Below are 7,585 nucleotides of genomic sequence, written 5' to 3' on the forward strand. Positions count from 1 at the left end.
CCTGCGTCGTCTCTCAGCCAGGCAATCAGCTCCCTCCCTGCGTCGTCTCTCAGTCAGGCGATCAGCTCCCTCCTGCGTCGTCTCTCATTCAGGCGATCAGCTCCCCCCTGCGTCGTCTCTCAGTCAGGCGATCAGCTCCCCCCTGCGTCGTCTCTCAGTCAGGCGATCAGCTCCCACCTGCATCATCTCTCAGTCAGGCGATCAGCTCCCACCTGCATCATCTCTCAGTCAGACGATCAGCTCCCCCCTGCGTCGTCTCTCAGTCAGGCGATCAGCTCCCTCCCTGAGTCGTCTCTCAGTCAGGCGATCAGCTCCCCCCTGCGTCGTCTCTCAATCAGGCGATCAGCTCCCTCCCTGCATCGTCTATCAGTCAGGCGATCAGCTCCCTCCCTGCGTCGTCTGTCAGTCAGGCGATCAGCTCCCTCCCTGCGTCGTCTGTCAGTCAGGCGATCAGTTCCCTCCCTGCGTCGTCTGTCAGTCAGGCGATCAGTTCCCTCCCTGCGTCGTCTCTCAGTCAGGCGATCAGCTCCCACCTACATCATCTCTCAGTCAGGCGATCAGCTCCCTGCGTCATCTCTCAGTCAGGAAATCAGCTCCCTGCGTCATCTCTCAGTCAGGCGATCAGCTCCCTCCCTGCGTCGACTCTCAGTCAGGGGATCAGCTCCCTCCCTGCGTCGTCTCTCAGTCACGCGATCAGCTCCCTCCCTGCGTCGTCTCTCAGTCAGGCGATCAGCTCCCTCCTGCGTCGTCTCTCAGTCAGGCGCTCAGCTCCCAACTGCGTCGTCTCTCAGTCAGGCGATCAGCTCCCACCTGCATCATCTCTCAGTCAGGCGATCAGCTCCCACCTGCATCTTCTCTCAGTCAGGCGATCAGCTCCCTCCCTGCGTCGTCTCTCAGTCAGTCGATCAGCTCCCTCCCTGCGTCGTCTCTCAGTCAGGCGATCAGCTCCCTCCCTGCGTCGTCTCTCAGTCAGGCGATCAGCTCCCTCCCTGCGTCGTCTCTCAGTCAGGCGATCAGCTCCCTCCCTGCGTCGTCTCTCAGTCAGGCGATCAGCTCCCTCCTGCGTCGTCTCTCAGTCAGGCGATCAGCTCCCTCCCTGCGTCGTCTCTCAGTCAGGCGATCAGCTCCCTCCCTGCGTCGTCTCTCAGTCAGGCGATCAGCTCCCTCCTGCGTTGTCTCTTAGTCAGGCGATCAGCTCCCTCCCTGCATCGTCTCTCAGTCAGGCGATCAGCTCCCCCCTGCGTCGTCTCTCAGTCAGGCGATCAGCTCCCCCCTGCGTCGTCTCTCAGTCAGGCGATCAGCTCCCCCCTGCGTCGTCTCTCAGTCAGGCGATCAGCTCCCCCCTGCGTCGTCTCTCAGTCAGGCGATCAGCTCCCTCCCTGCGTCGTCTCTCAGTCAGGCGATCAGCTCCCTCCCTGCGTCGTCTCTCAGTCAGGCGATCAGCTCCCTCCCTGCGTCGTCTCTCAGTCAGGCGATCAGCTCCCTCCCTGCGTCGTCTCTCAGTCAGGCGATCAGCTCCCTCCCTGCGTCGTCTCTCAGTCAGGCGATCAGCTCCCTCCCTGCGTCGTCTCTCAGTCAGGCGATCAGCTCCCTCCCTGCGTCGTCTCTCAGTCAGGCGATCAGCTCCCTCCTGCGTCGTCTCTCAGTCAGGCGATCAGCTCCCTCCTGCGTCGTCTCTCAGTCAGGTGATCAGCTCCCACCTGCATCATCTCTCAGTCAGGCGATCAGCTCCCTCCCTGCGGCGTCTCTCAGTCAGGCGATCAGCTCCATCCCTGCGTCGTCTCCCAGTCAGGCGATCAGCTCCCTGCGTCGTCTCTCAGTCAGGCGATCAGCTCCCTCCCTGCGTCGTCTCTCAGTCAGGGGATCAGCTCCCTCCCTGCGTTGTCTCTCAGTCAGGGGATCAGCTCCCTCCTGCGTCGTCTCTCAGTCAGGCGATCAGCTCCCCCCTGCATCATCTCTCAGTCAGGCGATCAGCTCCCATCTGCATCATCTCTCAGTCAGGCGATCAGCTCCCACCTGCATCATCTCTCAGTCAGGCGATCAGCTCCCTCCCTGCGTCGTCTCTCAGTCAGGCAATCAGCTCCCTGCGTCATCTCTCAGTCAGGCGATCAGCTCCCAACCTGCGTCGTCTCTCAGTCAGGCGATCAGCTCCCTCCCTGCATCGTCTCTCAGTCAGGCGATCAGCTCCCCCCTGCGTCGTCTCTCAGTCAGGCGATCAGCTCCCTCCCTGAGTCGTCTCTCAGTCAGGCGATCAGCTCCCCCCTGCGTCGTCTCTCAATCAGGCGATCAGCTCCCTCCCTGCGTCGTCTCTCAGCCAGGCAATCAGCTCCCTCCCTGCGTCGTCTCTCAGTCAGGCGATCAGCTCCCTCCCTGCGTCGTCTGTCAGTCAGGCGATCAGCTCCCTCCCTGCGTCGTCTGTCAGTCAGGCGATCAGCTCCCTCCCTGCGTCGTCTGTCAGTCAGGCGATCAGTTCCCTCCCTGCGTCGTCTCTCAGTCAGGCGATCAGCTCCCACCTGCATCATTTCTCAGTCAGGAAATCAGCTCCCTGCGTCGACTCTCAGTCAGGGGATCAGCTCCCTCCCTGCGTCGTCTCTCAGTCACGCGATCAGCTCCCTCAATGCGTCGTCTCTCAGTCAGGCGATCAGCTCCCTCCTGCGTCGTCTCTCAGTCAGGCGATCAGCTCCCCCCTGCGTCGTCTCTCAGTCAGGCGATCAGCTCCCACCTGCATCATCTCTCAGTCAGGCGATCAGCTCCCACCTGCATCTTCTCTCAGTCAGGCGATCAGCTCCCTCCCTGCGTCGTCTCTCAGTCAGTCGATCAGCTCCCTCCCTGCGTCGTCTCTCAGTCAGGCGATCAGCTCCCTGCGTCGTCTCTCAGTCAGGCGATCAGCTCCCTCCCTGCGACGTCTCTCAGTCAGGCGATCAGCTCCCTCCCTGCGACGTCTCTCAGTCAGGCGATCAGCTCCCTCCCTGCGACGTCTCTCAGTCAGGCGATCAGCTCCCTCCCTGCGACGTCTCTCAGTCAGGCGATCAGCTCCCTCCCTGCGACGTCTCTCAGTCAGGCGATCAGCTCCCACTCTGCGTCGTCTCTCAGTCAGGCTATCAGCTCCCTCCCTGCGTCGTCTCTCAGTCAGGCGATCAGCTCCCCCCTGCGTCGTCTCTCAGTCAGGCGTTCAGCTCCCTCCCTGCGTCGTCTCTCAGTCAGGCGATCAGCTCCCTCCCTGCGTCGTCTCTCAGTCAGGCGATCAGCTCCCCCCTGCGTCGTCTCTCAGTCAGGCGATCAGCTCCCTCCCTACGTCTTCTCTCTGTCAGGCGATCAGCTCCCTCCCTGCGTCGTCTCTCAGTCAGGCGATCAGCTCCCTCCTGCGTCGTCTCTCAGTCAGGCGATCAGCTCCCTCCCTGCGTCGTCTCTCAGTCAGGCGATCAGCTCCCTCCCTGCGTCGTCTCTCAGTCAGGCGATCAGCTCCCCCCTGCGTCGTCTCTCAGTCAGGCGATCAGCTCCCTCCCTGCGTCGTCTCTCAGTCAGGCGATCAGCTCCCCCCTGCGTCGTCTCTCAGTCAGGCGATCAGCTCCCCCCTGCATCATCTGTCAGTCAGGCGATCAGCTCCCCCCTGCGTCATCTCTCAGACAGGCGATCAGCTCCCCCCTGCGTCGTCTCTCAGTCAGGCGATCAGCTCCCCCCTGCATCGTCTCTCAGTCAGGCGATCAGCTCCCTCCCTGCATCGTCTCTCAGTCAGGCGATCAGCTCCCTCCCTGCGTCATCTCTCAGTCAGGCGATCAGCTCCCCCTGCGTCATCTCTCAGTCAGGCGATCAGCTCCCTCCCTGCGTCGTCTCTCAGACAGGCGATCAGCTCCCTCCCTGCGTCGTCTCTCTGTCAGGAGATCAGCTCCCCCCTGCGTCGTCTCTCAGTAAGGCCATCAGCTGCCCCCTGCGTCGTCTCTCAGTCAGGCGATCAGCTCCCCCCTGCTTCGTCTCTCAGTCAGGCGATCAGCTCCCTCCCTGCGTCATTTCCCAATCAGGCGATCAGCTCCCTCGCTGCATTGTCTCTCAGTCAGGAGATCAGCTCCCCCCTGCGTCATCTCTCAGTCAGGCCATCAGCTCTTCCCTGCATCGTCTCTCAGTCAGGCGATCAGCTCCCTCCCTGCGTCGTCTCTCAGTCAGGTGATCAGCTCCCTCCCTGCGTCGTCTCTCAGTCAGGCGATCAGCTCTCTCCCGTGTCATCTCTCAGTCAGGCGATCACCTCCCCCCCGCCTCATCTCTCAGTAATGGGATCAGCTCCCTCCCTGCGTCATCTCCCTATCAGGCGACCAGCTCCCTCCCTGCACCATCTCTCAGTCAAGAGATCAGCTCCCCCCTGCGTCATCTCTCAGTCAGGCGATCAGCTCCATCCCTGCGTTGTCTCTCAATCAGGAGGTCAGCTCCCCCCTGCGTCATCTCTCAGTCAGGCCATCTGCTCCCTCCCTGCGTCGTCTCTCAGTCAGGCGATCAGCTCCCTGCGTCATCTCTCAGTCAGGGGATCAGCTCCCTCCCTGCGTCGTCTCTCAGTCAGGCAATCATCTCCCTCCCTGCGTCATCTCTCAGTCAGGGGATCAGCTCCCCTCTGCGTCGTCTCTCAGTCAGGTGTTCAGCTCCCTCCCTGCGTCGTCTCTCAGTCAGGCGATCAGCTCCCTCCCTGCGTCGTCTCTCAGTCAGGCGATCAGCTCCCCCCTGCGGCATCTCTCAGTCAGGCGATCAGCTCCCCCCTGCGTCGTCTCTCAGTCAGGCGATCAGCTCCCCTCTGCGTTGCCTCTCAGTCAGGCGATCAGCTCCCCCCTGCATTGTCTCTCAGTCAGGCGATCAGCTCCCCTCTGCGTCAGCTCCCTTCCTGCGTCGTCTCTCAGTCAGGCGATCAGCTCCCCCCTGCGTCATCTCTCAGTCAGGTGATCAGCTCCCTCCTGCGTCGTCTCTCAGTCAGGCGATAAGCTCCCTCCCTACGTCTTCTCTCTGTCAGGCGATCAGCTCCCTCCCTGCGTCGTCTCTCAGTCAGGCGATCAGCTCCCTGCGTCATCTCTCAGTCAGGCAATCAGCTCCCTGCGTCATCTCTCAGTCAGGCGATCAGCTCCCTCCCTTCGTCATCTCTCAGTCAGGCGATCAGCTCCCTCCCTGCGTCGTCTCTCAGTCAGGCGATCAGCTCCCTCCCTGCGTCGTCTCTCAGTCAGGCGATCAGCTCCCTCCTGCGTCGTCTCTCAGTCAGGCGATCAGCTCCCCCCTGCGTCGTCTCTCAGTCAGGCGATCAGCTCCCACCTGCATCATCTCTCAGTCATGTGATCAGCTCCCACCTGCATCATCTCTCAGTCAGGCGATCAGCTCCCCCCCGCCTCATCTCTCAGTCAGGGGATCAGCTCCCTCCTGCGTCGTCTCTCAGTCAGACGATCAGCTCCCTCCTGCGTCGACTCTCAGTCAGGCGATCAGCTCCCCCCTGCGTCATCTCTCAGTCAGGCGATCAGCTCCCTCCCTACGTCTTCTCTCAGTCAGGCGATCAGCTCCCTCCCTGCGTCGTCTCTCAGTCAGGCGATCAGCTCCCTCCTGCATCGTCTCTCAGTCAGGCGATCAGCTCCCTCCCTGCGTCGTCTCTCAGTCAGGCGATCAGCTCCCTCCCTGCGTCGTCTCTCAGTCAGGCGATCAGCTCCCTCCTGCGTCGTCTCTCAGTCAGGCGATCAGCTCCCCCTGCATCGTCTCTCAGTCAGGCGATCAGCTCCCCCCTGCATCATCTCTCAGTCAGGTGATCAGCTCCCACCTGCATCATCTCTCAGTCAGGCGATCAGCTCCCTCCCTGCGCGTCTCTCAGTCAGGCGATCAGCTCCATCCCTGCGTCGTCTCTCAGTCAGGCGATCAGCTCCCTGCGTCGTCTCTCAGTCAGGCGATCAGCTCCCTCCCTGCGTCGTCTCACAGTCAGGGGATCAGCTCCCATCTGCATCATCTCTCAGTCAGGCGATCAGCTCCCACCTGCATCATCTCTCAGTCAGGCGATCAGCTCCCTCCCTGCGTCGTCTCTCAGTCAGACGATCAGCTCCCTCCTGCGTCGACTCTCAGTCAGGCGATCAGCTCCCCCCTGCGTCATCTCTCAGTCAGGCGATCAGCTCCCTCCCTACGTCTTCTCTCAGTCAGGCGATCAGCTCCCTCCCTGCGTCGTCTCTCAGTCAGGCGATCAGCTCCCTCCTGCATCGTCTCTCAGTCAGGCGATCAGCTCCCTCCCTGCGTCGTCTCTCAGTCAGGCGATCAGCTCCCTCCCTGCGTCGTCTCTCAGTCAGGCGATCAGCTCCCTCCTGCGTCGTCTCTCAGTCAGGCAATCAGCTCCCCCTGCATCGTCTCTCAGTCAGGCGATCAGCTCCCCCCTGCATCATCTCTCAGTCAGGTGATCAGCTCCCACCTGCATCATCTCTCAGTCAGGCGATCAGCTCCCTCCCTGCGGCGTCTCTCAGTCAGGCGATCAGCTCCATCCCTGCGTCGTCTCTCAGTCAGGCGATCAGCTCCCTGCGTCGTCTCTCAGTCAGGCGATCAGCTCCAACCCTGCGTCGTCTCTCAGTCAGGGGATCAGCCCCCTCCCTGCGTCGTCTCTCAGTCAGGGGATCAGCTCCCTCCTGCGTCGTCTCTCAGTCAGGCGATCAGCTCCCCCCTGCATCGTCTCTCAGTCAGGCGATCAGCTCCCATCTGCATCATCTCTCAGTCAGGCGATCAGCTCCCACCTGCATCATCTCTCAGTCAGGCGATCAGCTCCCTCCTGCGTCGTCTCTCAGTCAGGCAATCAGCTCCCCCTGCATCGTCTCTCAGTCAGGCGATCAGCTCCCCCCTGCATCATCTCTCAGTCAGGTGATCAGCTCCCACCTGCATCATCTCTCAGTCAGGCGATCAGCTCCCTCCCTGCGGCGTCTCTCAGTCAGGCGATCAGCTCCATCCCTGCGTCGTCTCTCAGTCAGGCGATCAGCTCCCTGCGTCGTCTCTCAGTCAGGCGATCAGCTCCCCCCTGCGTCGTCTCTCAGTCAGGCGATCAGCTCCCCCCTGCGTCATCTCTCAGTCAGGCGATCAGCTCCAACCTGCATCATCTCTCAGTCAGGCATTCAGCTCCCTGCGTCATCTCTCAGTCAGGCAATCAGCTCCCTGCGTCATCTCTCAGTCAGGCGATCAGCTCCCTCCCTTCGTCATCTCTCAGTCAGGCGATCAGCTCCCTCCCTGCGTCGTCTCTCAGTCAGGCGATCAGCTCCCTCCCTGCGTCGTCTCTCAGTCAGGCGATCAGCTCCCTCCTGCGTCGTCTCTCAGTCAGGCGATCAGCTCCCCCCTGCGTCGTCTCTCAGTCAGGCGATCAGCTCCCATCTGCATCATCTCTCAGTCAGGTGATCAGCTCCCACCTGCATCATCTCTCAGTCAGGCGATCAGCTCCCCCCTGCGTCGTCTCTCAGTCAGGCGATCAGCTCCCCCCTGCATCATCTCTCAGTCAGGCGATCAGCTCCAACCTGCATCATCTCTCAGTCAGGCAATCAGCTCCCTGCGTCATCTCTCAGTCAGGCAATCAGCTCCCTGCGTCATCTCTCAGTCAGGCGATCAGCTC

Source organism: Taudactylus pleione, unplaced genomic scaffold (assembly GCF_031769625.1).
Source record: "Taudactylus pleione unplaced genomic scaffold, aTauple2 ptg001110l, whole genome shotgun sequence".
Taxonomy (NCBI): domain Eukaryota; kingdom Metazoa; phylum Chordata; class Amphibia; order Anura; family Myobatrachidae; genus Taudactylus; species Taudactylus pleione.